Genomic DNA, 18,750 nt, shown 5'->3' on the forward strand with positions numbered 1-18,750 from the left:
TTCTCTTGTCACATGCTGGTGCCTATAGAAGCTACCAAATACATTTCCAGGTTCCAATTATTAAACCATCATCACTACTCATATAAAAATAAAATTTAGGAAAATAAGTTTGTTTCATGTTAATCCTTAATTTTTACAAAATTTTTACTTTAATTGCTTGCTTTACAAAAATGTTGCATAAGTCATTGCTTTAGCTTGTGTTTGGAACTGCATTGCACAATCACATTAAGGTGACATGACCTGAAAGTTACAATGCCTAGCTTCTGATTGAATGCGTGTTTTTCTTCATATTAATGTGGTTCAAACACAGTTAGTCCCTTATGCAACATTTTTTCAATGACACTAACCATTAAAATAAATGATATTTTGCAACATATGGAAAATTAAATATTAAAGTGAAAGTTATGAAATCTCAAGGATTATGATTGACACTTGCATATTAGAGACTAAAGTGGGGGATTTATTTGATAAAACTATCACTTAACGGTCTACAGAGAAGCCAAAATGTCAATAATAATTTCTTTTTTATTTGGATGGAGAATTCAGGGACAACAAGGAGGTCAAATAGGAATAGCACTAGATGTCATTTGGTATGAACCCATAACAGAACTTATGAAGACAAAGACGCAGCAGCAAGAGGTATGGACTTTTCACTTGGATGGTAACCTTTCTTCTAGCATAATGATGATTATCATAAAATGTCATTGCTTAGTGACAACAACTAAGAACTCATCTTCCACATAAAAGGTGTGTAACACCAAAATGAATTAGGTTCCTTGACCCGCTTTTCTTTGGAAAATATCCTCTCTCAATGAAGAAACTAGCTGAGATTGCCAGAGATTTCTGATGCAACCTCAAAATTTCTTGTGGGATCTTTGGATTTGTAAACTGGTTATGCAAGATGCTGCTACTGATGTTGCTGTCATTACAACAGGTAAGCTATCAATGCTAATTGTGACTCTTTTCTCTTTCTTTTTCTTCTTTGCCTTAAACAAGCATAACTGAAGTCCACTGGAAGTTTCTGATATTTGATCTTGTCCTTCATCATAGCATACGAAAGAGGATCTGCAATTGGAGAAAATGTATGCTCAGAAAAACATTATATATCATATTTGGTTGTGTTTGGATTGATGGAAAAAAGATGAAGTGGATTAAAATAGGATGGAATAATACTAACTTCTAGAGTATGGTAGTCTAAAATGTCACAGAATATAAATGCTAACAAACTTTCTACTGTTATTCTATATCTTAGAAATTACAAAATTTTAAGACCTTTTCATGAAAACATATACTTATTTTTTTTTTCTTTTCTTTATCATAAAAAATCCAAACAATGGATGATGCAATGGTAAAATAGAATAAAATTACTGGGAATTGGTCACTATGAATTGAGTTGAAATTTTAACTGAATTTGCTAGACATCTGGAAAAAAATTATAAAAAAAGAACCAAGTGATTTGGATAAAAGGAAAAAATACGAAAAATCACACAAGTTGGCAGGAAAATCAGTGTCCAGAAAAAGAAAAAGTGAAAAGGAAGTGTGCTTGTTGTTTTGGCTTGAAATTTGTTCTATAATTGGTGCCTATTTTATACCAATCTTAGTTCTGAAATTTCAATTGAAAATTAGTGTAAAAACAAGTATCACTGGAGGTTTCTTGAGTCTTATTTTTTTTAGTTTTTTTTACTCTACTCTAGACCCATTCTAGGTTTCTCTTTGAGTCCTAGCTTGCTTTTATGTGCTTTTCATTGCTTTAATTATTGAATAATCCTTGAAAATTTGTCTTGTTAAAAATCTATTGGTTTAACTTTCATTTCATTGTTTTGGTCTTTGGTTATTGCTTGTCTCTTTGTTTTCTTGTTTGTGAGTTGCTATATAGAAAATTGGAAAGGAGGATTGGTGTCATCCCTTGAAGAATTTAAGTCAAGAAGCAAGGGGCTAACCACCTTAAGAGATATTGGACTAAGAAGCACTCCAAATTTAGTGAATCACCAAAGGGAGAACAACCACCAAAATTGAGGACCGTTTTGTAATTTTGTAATTGGCAATTTACTTACCTTCATTGCTTTCAAGTTTTTGTAAAAAAAAAGGTCTTTCATTGGAAGTGTGTTGGGAGCCTCCAATAGGTTACCAAACTTCCATTTGTGTGTAATAATTTTATGCAATTTTTCCTTAGGATAGTAAGTGTTTTGTTGAGAACCTTAAATGTGGTCATCCAAACACTCTTAGGATTCGCTTAGTTTACATTTCTTGCACTTTAATTTCTTGCTTACTTTCATAGCTTATTTCCTTTACCTTCCATTATCAAACCGCCTAGATAGCTTGCCTTTTACCAATTAGTTTTTACCTTATCTTTCACACCTCTTTTAGTGTTTATTTTTGCTAGTTTCAACCATAGTTTCTTTTACCTTTTGTTTTCAAACCCCAACAAGAAAGAACCACAACTTAGGAACCAACATGAGTCTTCATTCTTCATCTAGTGTTAATGGTAGGGTTCTACTTCTAAGGACCCGTTGTATAAGATATTAGATGAGTTGAGATCCCTTAAGTTGTGGAAAGAAAAACAAGAGAGAAAAGAAAAAGGGAAAAAAGGGGGGAAGAAATAAGTCAAGATGAAAGAGAAAAATAAGAGACAAAGAAAGAAGAAAAATAATGAAAGAAATGGAAAAAAGAAAAACATGCCTTCTATAGTAGTCATGACTTTTGCAAGAGCCTAAGTGAAGAACTTAGTGACTATTATAGAGGAAGGCATAGGTCAGATCCTAGACCTCACTCCCATAGGAGAGAAAAGGAAAGAAAACCTTATGAGGCTAACATTAACCTCTCATACTTCCATGGGAAGGACAATGTAGATGCTTATTTAGATTGAGAAATGAAGGTTGAGCAACTCTTTGCTTGCCATCATACAAGTGAGGAAAGGAAGGTTCCTTTGGCCACCCTTAGCTTCCAAAAGTATGCACTCTATTGGTGGACTTCCCTTGTTAGGCAAAGAAGGATTCATGGGGATCCTCCAGTAGAGTATTGGAATGACTTGAAAAGTGCCCTTAGGAAGAGGCACATCCCCTCCTACTATAAAATGGAGCTTATGGACAAGCTCCAAAGGCTTAGACAAGGGAGTATGAGTGTTGAAGAGTATAGGCAACAAATGGAACTACTCCTTTTGAGAGTTGGGCTTAGGGAGGACAAAAGAACAAGTATTGCTAGGTTCCTTAGTGGGCTTAATATGGAAGTGAGGGACAAGGTTGAGCTCCTTCCATATAGGGACCTCGATGACCTAGTCCAACTTTGCATAAGGGTAGAGCAACAACTTAAAAGGAAGCCTACTTCAAAATCTTATAGCTCTCACTCTTATCCAAAGAAAGATCAAGGTCAAGGCATCTTAGGGGCTGCATCTTCTAAGTCCAAAGATGATAAAGGGAAGATATTAGAAAAGCAACTCCCTGAGGCTAGTATGCAAGAGAAGACTAGCTCTATAAAGTGCTTTAAATGTCTTGGAAGAGGACACATTATTTCTCAATGCCCCACCAAGAAAACCATGATTATGAAAGGCCAAGACATTTATAGTAGCCAAGAAGAGTTTACTGCTTCACCTTCCTCTAGTGAAAGTGAAGAAGCAAAAGGGGAAGAATCTAGTGAAGAAATCTACCCCCAAGAAGAAGGGGACCTTCTAATGGTCAGAAGGTTTCTAGGAGGTCAATCTTGTGACTTGACCCAATCTCAAAGAGAGAATTTTTTTCACACAAGGTGTAAAATTTTTTATAACACATACTCTCTCATTGTAGATAGTGGTTCATGTTGCAATTGTTGTAGCACAAAATTAGTCTCTAAGTTGAGCCTTGCTATCACTTCCCATCCAAAGCCTTACAAACTTCAATGGCTCAATGAGCAATGGGAGATGATAGTAAATCAACAAGTGAAAGTGCCCTTCTCCATTGGAACATATAAGGATGAAGTGATTTGTGATGTAGTTCCTATGGAGGTAGGACATCTTCTCTTAGGTAGGCCATGGCAATATGATAATAAAATCATCTATAATGGCCTAACTAATGAGATAACCCTCACCCACCTTGGAACAAAGTTTATGTTGCATCCTCAAACACCTTCACACATGGCCAAAGATCAACTAACTATGAAAAATAAGAGGGATGAGGAAGAAAAACTAGAAAAACAAAAGAAAAAGAAGGATAGTAAGGCCTTGTCTTCAAAGGCCAAGGGGAAGGAAAAAGAGGAAAAAGATTCATCCAAGAAGATTGTTAAGAAGGAAATTCATTTTGCAACAAAAGGTGATATCAAAAGAGCACTCCTTAAACAATCCTTCTACCTTCTCCTATCAAGGGAAACCTCCCTTAGCACTGCCACAATTCCTACATTTGAGACCTTGCCCCCAAAGGTCCAATAACTCTTACATGAATTTGGTGATATATTTCCCAAAGAGATACCCTGTTGGCTAACTCCTCTTAAGGGAATAGAACACCAAATAGACTTAGTCCCAAGAGCAAGCCTTCCTAATAGGCCAGCTTATAGGACTAACCCTCAGGAGACTAAGGAGATAGAGTCTCGGGTTAAAGAATTGTAGAAGAAGGGCTGGGTCCAAGAGAGCCTGAGCCCTTATGTTGTGCCAGTGTTGTTGGTGCCCAAAAAGGATGGTAAGTGAAGAATGTGTACAGATTGTAGGGCTATCAACAACATTACTATAAAGTATAGGCACCCCATTTCTATACTTGATGAGTTGCATGGTGCCAACATCTTTTCAAAAATTGATCTTAAAAGTGGTTACCACCAAATCAGGATGAAAGAGGGTGATGAGTGGAAAACCGCTTTCAAGACCAAGTTTGGTTTGTATGAATGGCTAGTGATGCCTTTTGGACTCACTAATGCACCAAGCACCTTTATGAGGCTTATGCATCATTTCTTAAGGGATTTCATAGGTTTGATGATATTTTAGTGTACAATAGGAGCCTAGATGATCACTTAGGACATCTCAAGCAAGTTCTTTCAATCCTTAGGAAAAATACCCTCTATGCAAATATAGATAAGTGTACCTTTTGTGTAGATAATATAGTTTTCTTAGGGCTTGTAGTTGGTAGAAATGGGGTCCAAGTGGACCCTGAGAAAATCGAGGCCATCCAAGAATGACCCCCCCCCCCCTCCCCCAAAAAAGTATGGGAGATATTAGGAGCTTCCATGGGTTAACAAGCTTCTATAGAAGGTCCGTTCCTAATTTCTCTATAATTGTCTCACCTCTCAATGAGCTGGTGAAGAAGAATGTGGCATTTAATTTGGGTGAAAGACAAGTGAAAGCCTTTGCTTTGCTCAAAGAAAAGCTTACTAAGGCACATCTTCTAGCTCTTCCTGACTTTTCTAAAACTTTTGAGCTAGAATGTGATGCCTCTAGAGTGGGAGTTGGAGTTGTATTGTTACAAGGTGGGCACCCTATTGCTTGTTTTAGTGAAAAACTTCATGGTGTCACCCTCAACTACCCCACCTATGATAAAGAGCTTTATGCCTTAATAAGAGCCGTCCAAACTTGGGAACATTACCTTATTTCCAAGGAATTTTTCATTCATAGTGATCATGAATCACTTAAGTACATTAGAGAGCAAAGGAAGTTAAACAAAAGGCATTCAAAATGGGTAGAGTACCTAGAGCAATTTCCATATGTTATAAAAACAAAAAGGGAAAAACAAATGTGGTAGTTGATGCCCTCTCTAGGAGACACACATTGTTTTGCTCCCTAGGAGCTCAAATTTTAGGATTTGATAACATTAGGGACTTGTATGCTTTAGATGAACATTTCTCTCCCATTTATGAGAGTTGTGGGCAACAGGCCCAAGATGGATTTTATTTGGCTGAAGGGTATTTGTTCAAAAAGGGAAAGCTTTGCATACCCCAAGGATCCATCAGGAAATTACTTGTGAAAGAGAGCCATGAGGGTGGGCTCATGCGCCACTTTGGGATAGACAAGACCCTTGTCTTACTCAAAGAAAAGTTTTATTGGCCCCATATGAAGAAAGATTTCCATAAGCATTACACTAGGTGTGTGGCTTGTTTACAAGCCAAGTCTAGGATGATGCCTCATGGGCAATACACACCCTTACCAATCCCATCTACACCTTGGGTAGACATTAGTATGGACTTTTTCCTTGAGCTTCCTAGAACCCAAAGAGGTGTAGACTATACCTTTGTGGTGGTGGATAGGTTTAGCACGATGGCACACTTTATACTATGCCACAAGGTGGATGATGCTTCCCACATCTAAAAACTCTTTTTCAGGGAAGTTGTGAGACTCCATGATTTGCCTAGGAAAAATGTGTCAGATAGAGATGCTAAGTTCCTTAGCCACTTTTGGAAAACCTTATGGGCTAAGCTAGCTAGGAACTAAGCTTATTTTCTCTACCACTTGTCATCCACAAACTGATGAGCAAATAGAGGTAGTGAATAGGTCTTTATCAACCTTTTTAAGGGCTCTTCTGAAAGGCAACCATAACTCTTGGGATGAGTATCTTCCTCATATAGAATTTTCCTACAATAGGGGGAACCACCAAGCAATCCCCTTTTGAGGTTGTCTATGGGTTCAATCCCCTAACACCCTTAGACCTTATTCCCCTCCCACTTGACACTTCTTTTATACATAAAGAAGGGGAATCTAGTCAAAGTTTATAAAGAAGTTGCATGAGAAGGTTAAGAACCAAATAGAGAACTAAACAAAGGTGTATTCAACTAAAGAAGGGGGACTGGGTTTGCTTGGTTTGGCTCCATCTAAGGAAGGATAGATTACCTACTAAAAGGAAATCCAAGCTTAGCCCTAGAGGGGATGGACGTTTTTAGGTCTCGGAGAGGATCAATAACAATGCCTATAGGTTGGACCTCCCAGAAGAGTATGGAGTCAGTACCACTTTTAACATTTTTTATTTAATTCCTTTTACTGGTGGAGTTGATATTGAGGAGGAGGAACCAATAGATTTGAGGTCAAATCCTCTTAAAGGGGGAGGGGATGATGCAATCCTCCCTAGGAAGGGACTAGTCACCAAATCCATGAGCAAAAGGCTCCAAGAGGATTGGGCTAGAGCTGCTAAAGAAGGCCCTAAGGTTCTCATGAATCTCATGGTAGATTTCTGAGCACATAAGCCAAGGTTGGGTCCACTTATCTTTATACATATTAGACTAGGATTTCATTATTTTTGGGCCTTGTATTTAGGGTTCCAAAATGTAGGTAGGGTAACCTAGAAATGTAGGATTTTTCAACCCTTGTATTTTAGGGCACCTAGACTAGTTTTTGTATTAAGGGTAGTTTTATAATTTTACATGCATTGAATGAATATTTGATGTGTGTGTTGGGAAATAAATTTAATTAAATTGGGAGAAGCCCAATCCAATTAAATTTTAGAGGGGCAAATGAGAATTTGCTTACTACACCTCATTGCCACATCATATAGTCACACTTTGTGCATGTCTTTCATGCTTTACATGCCTCATGACACCTAAGCACACTTAGTGGAGAATCTTGGATTTGATCTTGGATTAGTGGGCTGAACCATAACTAAAATTCACTAATCATAATTAGTGAAATTTTGGCTCCACAAATTCCATTTCAAATTCAAATTTCCCTCCAATTTTGTGTTACACTTAGGCTATAAATAAAGGTCATGCGTGTGCATTTTTTCAACTTTGATCATTTGAGAATTACACTTCAAAGTTTAGACCTCATTTGAGGCACAAAATTTTGTGCTCCTTCTCTCCCTTGACTCATCTTCTTCTACCTTCAAGCTCTTATCCATGACTTCCTATGGTTGTGAGCTTCTTCTTGAATCATCTTTTCCTTGAAGTGGCGTCTCCAATCATCTTTCTTCCTTCTTCATTCCGTTGTCATTAATCTTCAAGAAGCAAAGGAATCCATTGATAAAGAAGATCCAAGGCCTACAAGCTCCACATCGAGCTACGTCAACCGGTGTGTCGACCGATGATGTAGGATTTATGTTGGTAGATCTAAAGAAACTCGCTTACCAAAATGACCCTTTCATCATGGCAGAACAAGCTAAACATGTATTTTATATTCAAGACCCTTGTGATGAAAGGTGGTCAGTGGTTCTACACGGGAAAACAATTGGTGTTAATGTTGAAGATGATGATTCATACATTGATACTTATGTTAGTTTTTTGGCCACACAAATGTCACCTAACATCGTCGGAGAAGAAGAAGCTGACAACATTCATGCTAATCGTAATGATCATGATGAAGGAGAATTAATTAACATCGTCTAATGTAATTTTCTTATTATGTATTTAATTTCAGTCTATTCATTTACATAACTTATTCAGTTTTGTGATAATGTTAATTAACTAATATTTTTTTTCTTTACAGGCAAATGGCTACACCGCTTAGCTCTCCTCCTACTCCTTCTCCTACTGGTGCAGCATCACAATCACCATCTACCTTGAAGCGGACAAGAAAAGTCACACGGCTAAGATCATTGGCGAATAGACAAGTTGGGGCAGACAGACCGTTGGTCCATGTCAATCCTGCAACCGGGAAGGCTGACGGTCCCCACAGAAAGAAGTTGAGAACATATTTGGGGATCGTTGCTCATGATAAGGTCGATGTCACATACGAGAATTGGAAATAAGTCTCTGCTACTCAAAAGGATTTGATATAGGAGGATATTCAAGTATTTTAGTTGAATCTTTCATTTTATTCATTGATAACCAAATTGTAATTTAATAACAATAGAATGTAATTTTTTGTTTGTCAGGCTGAATATGATATCCCTGAAGCATTTGATCTGAGGACAAAAAAAGAAAATACTTCAGACTGTGAGAGAGTGGTAGAGACAATTCAAGTCTGATTTGACGTCAAAATGGACACTTGCAGCTGACAAGGAAAGTGTCGACGACACTATATGCAAAAAGTATGGCATTAGCAACGAGAAGTGGGCCTAATTTTGTCAAACTCGCAAAGGCCCTTTGTGGGAGGTAATTAATTTGTGATATTCATTGTTTTCAACTTTAAATTCATTTATTATAATACATTGTAATCATGAGTTTCATTCTGTTGAATTTTTGCAGGATGTGCGAAAAAAGGCATAGGCAATCCAGAAGCAAAACACTACCCCTCACGTGTTGTCTCGTGGGGGTTATGAATATTTAGAAAACAAGTTGATGGATTAGAAAAGAAAGAAAAAACTGGAGGAAGTTGCTCAATCCAGAAGCACTAACACTATGATTGATCCTCCATCTCCCATCAGACGACACATGAAATGGAAGATGACCCGCACCAAGAAAACTGGGCAAATGATGTCTCAGACAGCAAAGGAAATTGCTAACAAGATTGTATGTGACTTTCAATTATTAATTACAATTATTTATGTTTATTACGTGATTGAGTAAACCAATAAATGTGTTCTATGCAAGATTCGTTGGAGGACCAGACCTCACAGGGTTCCTTTGTCACCCATGGACGTCAAGATGTACTAACTGCTGTCATTGGGCAACCAGAACACCCTGGTCATGTGCGTGCTGCTAGAGTCGGTGTCACGATCAAGCAATACTTTGAAACGACTCCAAGGACCTCCCGCACGTCTTTCTCTATGGCTCCTAAAGACCTGGAGTAGCTGACGCAATAAATTAGGGACCAGCTGGAGGAGTCGATCACAGAAAAAGTGACTCGACAGCTAATGTTATCCTTCAACCAGATGCAGTCCCAGTTTCAGTTGCAGATGCAATCATAGGGACTCACATTGCCTCCCGAGCCTGAGGTTGGTCCTTCAGTTGGTCGTGTTAGCACAAAGGAGAGTTGTGTTGATCCCTCAGGGAACGATCCAGACACAGGTGACTTAAACAAATGTGGGTTGTACATCAAAGAAAATCCTCCCTGTCTGGTTGCCCTAGGAAGAGTTTATGAGGGATCCACAACTGTTCACAACATTCCTTTGTTGCATGATCAAGTCAAGGTTGGTGTTGAGGAGGTTAGAGATACAGATGCTCCGATTCTTGTACCCACTGAAGAGGTTAAGTTAGTGGAGCATACACTTAACACCTTCCCTGCTTGGCCGACACATCTTGTCAAGCGTTTATCAGAACAAATATTTCAGTGTCATTAAATGCTTCTTTTTTCAATTAAAGTGTTCACTGTAATTAACTTATGTTAATTAACTATGTTGGATAAACAGGGAGCTGTGGGACCAGCAAAACCTGCAGATAGGCCGGAGCATGATGTCGATGATCCCCTATATTTCATGACATTGACCATCCCACAGCTTTTTTTGAAGCCATTGCAGGTTACATGGGATGCTACCGTGTTTGGGGTGTTTAATGAAGACTTCCCCTTGTACATAAAGTATGAAGATCTATCTGAAATAGTACATGGTGGTCAATGTCTCAGCATCTCTGTCATACAGTTGTAGATTCTGTAAGTCAATTTACATTATTTTTAATTACCTAACTTATTATTTTAAATTCATACATAATTTACTTTGTGTTAACAACAATAGACATATGACTGAGACAAGTATGCAAGCGGGGAATGCGGATGTGCATGGATTCCTCGAGCCACAGTCCATCCAGAGATCTGGGCAATTACAATTTGAATCAAAAAGTTACATTAAGAATTGAATGCAGAATTCAAAACGGGATGTGTACCTAAGAGCCTGCCTGAATGAGTAAATTAAACTGAACAAATGAATTTAAATAATATATAATAGTATAATAACCTATATTGGTTTCCACTGTAGTGCACATTGGCAAGTGGTCGTCATTTTGCCTAAGGAAAATGTTGTCATATGGTTTTGTTCATTGCATAATAGGCTAGACAACTACCTCAAAGGAATAATTAATAGGTCAGTGTTGTTTTTCAATACATTTTCATTAGCATTAGTCGGGAACATCAATATTTTAATTATACAATAAGCATCCATCTTTGTATTCAATAATGCTTTGAAAAGACTTGACGATACTCCACAAAGTAAAACCAAGGCTGGTGCTAGGTGAATTGCTGTTAGAGTAAGTGATTTAAACAATACTTTTACTTATATTTCAGTACTGTATAGACTAATTTGTACTTAATGTTGAATATCTAAATTTCATAATGTTTTTAGTGTAATAGACAAAAAGGAAGCACTGAGTGTGGGTATTATGCCATGCACTGGATGTCAACTATAATCTTAGGAAGTTTCAAGAATAATTGGGAAACGGTAATTGTTTAATTCGAACAAATTTCATTTTCTTATGATTGGTATTATATTATTTACTTGTGTTTTATTATATCATGCAGTATTTCAATTATGCTAGACCATTGGAACCAGAGAGATTGAAGGCGCTTCACTTACAGTGGGCAAAGTGTTATTTGAAAGTTAAAAATAATACTTAGACTGCTTAGGAAATTTTGTAATTGTAGTTTACTTAGTTTAGATTTTTTACAATTCATGTCTCACAACTGGAAAAAATACTTTCAACATCACTAAGTTAACATCGGTTTTTGATAAAATCGATGTTAACAAAAACGCGGTGGCAAAATGGTAAATAACGAGACTTTATTAACATCGGTTTTTTAAAAAATCGATGTTAACAAGAGCATGGTGGTAATAAATTCAGTTAATTGACATCAGTCTTGAAAAAACCAATGTTAACTACTTGACGTTAACATCGGTTCTTTTCAAACCCGATGTTAACATTAATTTCTTAACATCGGTTTCATCAAAAACCAATGTTAAGTTTGTAACGTTAACATCGGGTTTTTCAAGAAAACCGATGTTGTGTTATTCATTACTTAAAACACCAAATTCTTTTCCTCCCGCCCACTCAGTTTCACAAACCCTTTCTCCCTCACTGCCGTCTCCCTCCTCCACGACACTGCATTTTACGGCCCATCACTGTCGTCCGGGAGTTTGATGTCTCCTCGTCCGCAAGTTTCAGGTACGTGGCTGCTTCCCTCATGTCTTGTGAGCATTCATTGAGGTACGTGGCTACTTCTTTTCAGACTGTGAGCATCTTGGACTTCTGAAAACTCTTCTGAGCATCCTCTTCATCACTTAGTCGAAGATACATTCTGTTGAGGTACGTTGTTAGGAATGTTATTCAGTTAGGTTTCTCTGTGAGTAGTTTAGTCCATTCTTTATTGCTTCCCCTATCACTTCCTTGCAATTGCTTGGCATCATTATGCAACCTAATTCCTTGTGACCTTTTCCCTTCTATTAACTTCGAATGAATTTGACATGGATGTCTTAATAGTGGATTTATATATGATTATATAATTTTCTATGTTCGGCATTCAAACAGGCTATAGCAAAAAGACTAAAAGATCCTTCTTTTCGTGTGATTCAAAAGCACTTTGCAATTTCAGGATACCTAGGAGAGTCAGCAACAAATGTATGGTCATTTTGGAAGTATCATAAGCATTTTGATTTTAGAAGCTAAGTAGAATACATTTACAGTGTAAATGTTTTTTATGCTGGCAAGATTCATAATTATTATAATAATTATTTTAAAAGTCATATGAAATATAATTTCTAATTGACTAAGTTTAAAGTATTCTCAGTGACCATGTATCAAAATTACACACTTTGATACCATGTGGGAATAAACCAAATTTATCTTAAAACTCTTCTTAAATGCCTCCAAAGCTAGGACAAATTCCAAGTGATAATCTTATTAACAATACATGTAAAGACAACAAGAAGTCAAGAGTCAAGACAGATGCAAGCATGTAATAAAAGAACATCACTAGCTTTTAGAAGTAAAAGGATGGTGAAAACTTCAAGACTACTGTAACCTAGAAGGTTAAAGATTATACAGCCTTTAGTTTGTTGTGCTAAATAGTTGCTGCACTTTGGGAATCCTAGAAGAGCCACCAAACAAGGACAACATCATCTACGCTGCTCTTGTCCATCTTTGCATACACTGCTCAAACTTTGCATGAATGATTGAAGAGCAGAAGTCAATGTCCTTAAATAAAACATCCAACTCAATGTTGGTAATAACATCATAGGATAGTGTTATTTTTGCCCTATCACACGCACTCCTCAACCTCCTTTGGAATTGAATGCTTTTTGAAGAGTGATCAATTAATTTAAGGTACTTTTGTTGGGTTTTGAACTCACAGGAATGCCTTTCCTGGCTGCATTAAAACCCCCTATTGGAGCCGAAGCAATAGAATCAGCTTTGCCTGAAGGATTTAATGAGAGAACAAAGGGAAGAGGGGTGGTACATGGGGATTGGGTTCAGCAGCTATTGATCTTGAGTCACCCATCTGTGGGTTGCTTTGTGACTCATTGTGGGTCTGGGTCAATTCAACTGATAGATTCAATTCAACTTCAGACTCACCATGGTAGGGAAATAAAACCTTCATGAGTAAAATGTACAATACAAAGTAAATGTAAGCACTAAACAATCACTTATTTTTCAGTACAATATCTCTAATTTAGCGCAAGAAATAGTGTAACATCTCCTAAGAAGTAACCCGTACTATCTGTTGAGCCATTATGTGCTTGAGAAGCACATACACCATTTACTTCTTCATATGATGTGGGTGGTGTCATGCTGCTATCCACACTAGGTGTAGGAGGGGCTTCAATTCGTTGTCATTCTGATATTATCTATTATTAAAATATACATATGCCATTTAATCATTTGTTGATACCAGAAGAAAACAATGTAACAAATGGCATACTTTTCTATATGGAGAATATAATGAAAAAATGACAAAAGGATACAATGGCTCACCTCTCCCTCAAGTTGATCAAGTATTTGGAGTACTCTTTGATGATAGGCACGCTCTGCTTCAACTTGCATAATAGAAATAACACATTGGAATTAAGTGGGGATAATAATTTCTTATAACTCAGATCCAAGATTTTAAAACAAAAGAATTGCAGAATCATATGGTTAAACAGTAATACCATAGCTATAAGATGCTAGAGGGTTAACCTCTGTTGTTGTGCTTTTACAACAGCCATTGCGGAAGCTGCTTCTTTTCCCAATATGGCCATGTTTGTCTTCTGCTCTTGCAGCTTTGTTTCAGCTACTTCCAGCTTCATAGAATTCTCAGCATTGCCTGGTGTTTCTCTTACTTTTGCCTGGCGTTTGGAAACTTTAATAGCCTATGTAGGTTTAAAAGACAATGTAATTAAAAAGTACATAGGAAAAAAAATCGTTGATGAAACAAATGTAGAAATACATATACCAGAAAACAAATGTAGAAATAACAGATAACAACAATCATAGCTGATACACATATTATGCCCTCTTAGGCCTAAGCTACCATCTCATTCCCAAAATTGTAGTCATACCTAGGGACTACTAGACAAAACACAAATAATTGGTCTCAGACCTTAAATTAAAAAAGCAGGCCCCTAATGTGGAATTACCAAAAAGATCCAACAGCAACGAACCTGAGTTTCAAGGAGCACTAGCATACCATATCCCTAGGTTTACTTTTAACTAAAATGTTAAGAAATTTCATAGATAATGTATGTAAATAACCAGTGGAGTTTTGCAAAATAATGTCAAAGATATAGCTTTACTAATTGTATTAGGATATATGTATAAATAACCAGTGGTATTAGTAACCTTTTTTCAGTTGTGAAATGATTAAAACAAAACTCCACTTTCTGTTCTCAGATTCTCTCAATTTCATTTCTCTTACAAACTCTTTCAAATTGTAATTAGGAGGAAATAATAAGAGTGAAAATGAACTGATTAAGACCTTTTTCACAGCTGCATGAATATTATTTTTCTGATCATAGCCAACAGTGAAGGTTACAAGGTAATTTGGTCTGGACGTAAGATCCTGCAAGTGTGAACTTAATTAAATGCTCTGCACCTTTATTTCATTTTGATATTGGCATGTGAATCTTAATGTTTTACTTATCCAAAGCTATAGATATCTGTTAAACTCAATGGGTTGTTAGAGGAAGAAGTTTACATGACTCAACCTCCAGGGTTTGAGTCCTCTGATAAATCCCTTATATATAAACTGAATAAAGAAATTTATGGACTCAAACTTAAGCCACTTTATTCAAGTTTGGGTAATCTTAAAGCTCTATTTGTTGGAAGATTATCCAGTAGCCTGGTTTTTGTATTTTATTAATTTAAGTTGAGAAAGTATTTGTTTTTTGTTAGCACCCCCTAGATACTGGCTTTGAGGCAACAGAACCTCCTAAGAAAAGAAGAAGGCACAGAGAATAATACATAGAGAAGAAAGGTAATTTGTATATTTCTCATTGATTTTCCTTGCTTGTTATTTACATATATATATATAGGCTTCATCATAACAGAAAAGGATTCTAGAATGATTTGCAATAACGGAATTTGTTAGTGCTTGTCTCCCTAAAGCAAACAGCATCAAGCAAGGATATTCCCTCATAGTGCGTGGTGCCTTTGCTGATCAAGCTCACCATTCTTCCTCAGACATAGTCACTGAGGTAAGATGGTTTGACAATTCTTCTTTGGGGCTTTGTTTCCTCCTATACCCCCTAGTTTGCTATTTTGACCCCTAGCCCTGTTGTTGTTGTTTCTGTCTCTGAGTTCGTAACATTTTCACTTCTGAGTTCTTTCACTTATGAGTTTTCAAATATTGCTTATTGTTATTCTCAAAGGAAATTAAATGCTTGCTAGTATTTGTTAGTATTATCTTTCTGCCACTGAATCATATATTTATTATTATATACTTTTATTTCCTTTACTTTTTCTCCTTGGATCTATCTAAGCATAGTTGAAACTGAAACACCCATTCTTATGTGTTTTTAGTGTGGTAAAGCAATAATTATGAACATCAAGAAGGAAATAGCAAAACATTCATTAACTTGTTGAGTAGAAGACAGCATGCATCAGTGCTTTAGGAAAGGATATATCACAGGAATCAGATAAGAGAACCAGAAAAAAAGTAATGATATTAACCTTGGCTCACTTTGATAATGAGCTTCAACATATAATGCTTGCCTTTTAAGTTTTACTTCCCTAGCCGAAGGAATCCTAGAAACTAGTGGTGTGATCTCAATACAATAAATGATATTTGCATATAGCTAGTAAAAAATTGAAAAGGGTCTTAGCAAACTTAAACACAATACAGAGATTGTACTATTTGATTTATTACTTTATACATAGATTGTACAACTGAGAACTTTTCTTTGCTCTCGATTCACCTAATATATAAAACTTTGAAAAGCCACTGCAGCACTCCAACTAGCTGTTATTCATGTGGTTCTATTGCTTTGAAAAGCCATTGCAGCACTCCAGCTAGTAATATAGAATTGTGAATTAACAATACCTGCTCAATGATGGAGTTGTCAGTTAGAGCAGTCCTCTGCTTGTTTAGCTTTCCATACCCTTTCTTGTAAATAAGTTCTCTCACACTCTTAAGATTTGGGTATCTAGAACAAAAGCAGAAGTCTGATTAGCAGTTATAAAAACCTATAATCATATTTAAATAAGTGTGGCAGGGAAGTTAACATACCCATAAGTCACATAGGGCTCAACTCTATGCACCATGTTCACTATGGCTTTGTTAACTTTGAGAAATACACCATTGAAAATCTGTTTTACAAAAAGATAAGGATCAGCATCACCAAATTGCTTCTATATAAATACAAATATTTAGTATAATGCTACTCTTTGCATGCTCAAAAATTCATCATATACTTCAAATGGAAACAAGTTGCATGGAATGAGCACAACTAAACAATTGCCAAGCATCCAATAGTTGCTATCAAACTAAATAAAGTACAAGTATAGTGATCCTCAAAGTACAGGCACTTTAACAGGTCACAAGATTAAAATATAAGCAAAATGTCAAACAACCAAACAATGCACCAAGGCCAAGTGATCAAACATGAAATCATTGCTTAGGTACAGAGCTGGTTCCAAGAGCTAGCCTAACAGTCTTTGAATTTGCAATTTTTTTTATCATCTGGATTACCAAAAACAAGTATTGAAACATGAAGAGAAGTTCCATGGTCTAAATTGCCTAAGATATCTACTGTTGTATCATCTTCTTCTAATATTGTGTACACTAAATGAAATTAATTGCCCAAATTTGCTTCTTATTGATAATTTTTGCAGGCCATACTGATTTTGTTAGTAGGTTTAAATAAATTTGTCATTTCCAAATTTTCATATCCAGTTTTGTGAAAGTTTTGCTGATATGCTTGATTGATTGTTGGCCATGATAAAATCAAACACTAGATATGATCCTTGGCTATTTTCTCTCCTTAAGTTGTGCCTTGGCTGCATATTGTTCCTGTCAATTATTGTTGAAAGAAGATAAATATAACACCCCCAGCCCCCAAAAAAACCTTTATAGTTCAGACTAGGAACACAAACTTGAATAGCAGCTAGAACCAACAACTTCTAAAATCAGTAAAGCAAATAAAATCAGTAAAGCAATATGACCTTTATGGTTCCGGCTCCTCCATGTCCATCCCCTCCCAGCTCTGATCCTCCTACTTCAACCCCAATTTCTCCCTCCAACAACATCAACGTAGAACCTTCTTCCCCGGCATAGCCTTTTCCTCTGACAATACCAACAACAACACATCAAAATTCTTAATTTCCAATCCAACACCCTCAAGGTTTCTAAGAGCCTAGCATAATACTTCTCTGCTCCTTCTCAAGGTTTCCAACAGAACTAAATCACAATTATAACAACATTATTAAATCACATTTTTTAAAAATTAAGGAATGAGGCAGCTTGGCAATAAAATTGCAGTTACTTCTCTTATAAAAGTCAAATTTTGAAACTGTTTCACTTATTCACATTGTATGACTGTCCTCACTACTCTGTGTGCTACTTACAAATGTTTGTTACCAATTAATGTTTTTATTACTTGTTCACTGCCAATAATGACAATTGATATATGATATACAAATTGTGTTCATAATGACCGAACCTTAGATTCTCGTTTGAGATTGAATGCAATGATTCTTGCGAACAGTTTGCATTAATCATTGTATTCAATCTTGAATTGTCCATTTGGACAGTTTGGGAAGACTGATATTTTTATGGTAGATTCATGCATTAAGGTTAACACTATTTTGTTTAATTAGATGACATTTTGGTACAATGCATTTCTAGTTGTTCTCTGAGTGCATACTTGATTATTGGGAAATTAATTTCACCGATTTCATGTCATGTACTTGGAAACCAATGCGAAATGCTGCCGAAATTTTTTCAAATTTAACAAAATAGAATTAACCCTGACGTATGAAGCTACCATAAAAGACGGTCTTCCCGAATGGGATAGGGCCACACCTATAATAAAAAAGTGAGATTTTCATGCATCAAATAACTTCGTGAGTATCACAGAGTTATTACTGAGACGGATCGAAGTTGGATGAATAAAAGTCGCATCAGCCCAGAATATGAGGAAGGCGTCGAGCAGTTCTTACAATTTGCTTCAGAAAGAGGTCGACCGGATGAAGATGGGAAATATTATTGTCCATGCATCAATTGTTTGAACGGAAGACGACAAATACTGGACGACATACGGGAGCATCTGTTGTGTGATGGAATTAAGAGGAATTATACGACGTGGATATGGCATGGTGAAATGACAGACATGCAGAGTGGGCCCCAATCCAAACCATTTGATGTAGAAATGGGAGATCGCTTGGAGGATATGATTCGTGACCTTGGACAAGAGTCTTTTTAGCAAGCACATGCCCCTGTGTATGAAGGATTGTAGAGTAACTCAAAGAAGCCTTTGTATCAAGGGTGCAAGAATTCCTTGACGTTGTTGTCGGCAGTGTTAAGTCTGGTTAATGTCA

Source organism: Glycine max, chromosome 12 (assembly GCF_000004515.6).
Source record: "Glycine max cultivar Williams 82 chromosome 12, Glycine_max_v4.0, whole genome shotgun sequence".
NCBI classification, from domain to species: Eukaryota; Viridiplantae; Streptophyta; class Magnoliopsida; order Fabales; family Fabaceae; genus Glycine; species Glycine max.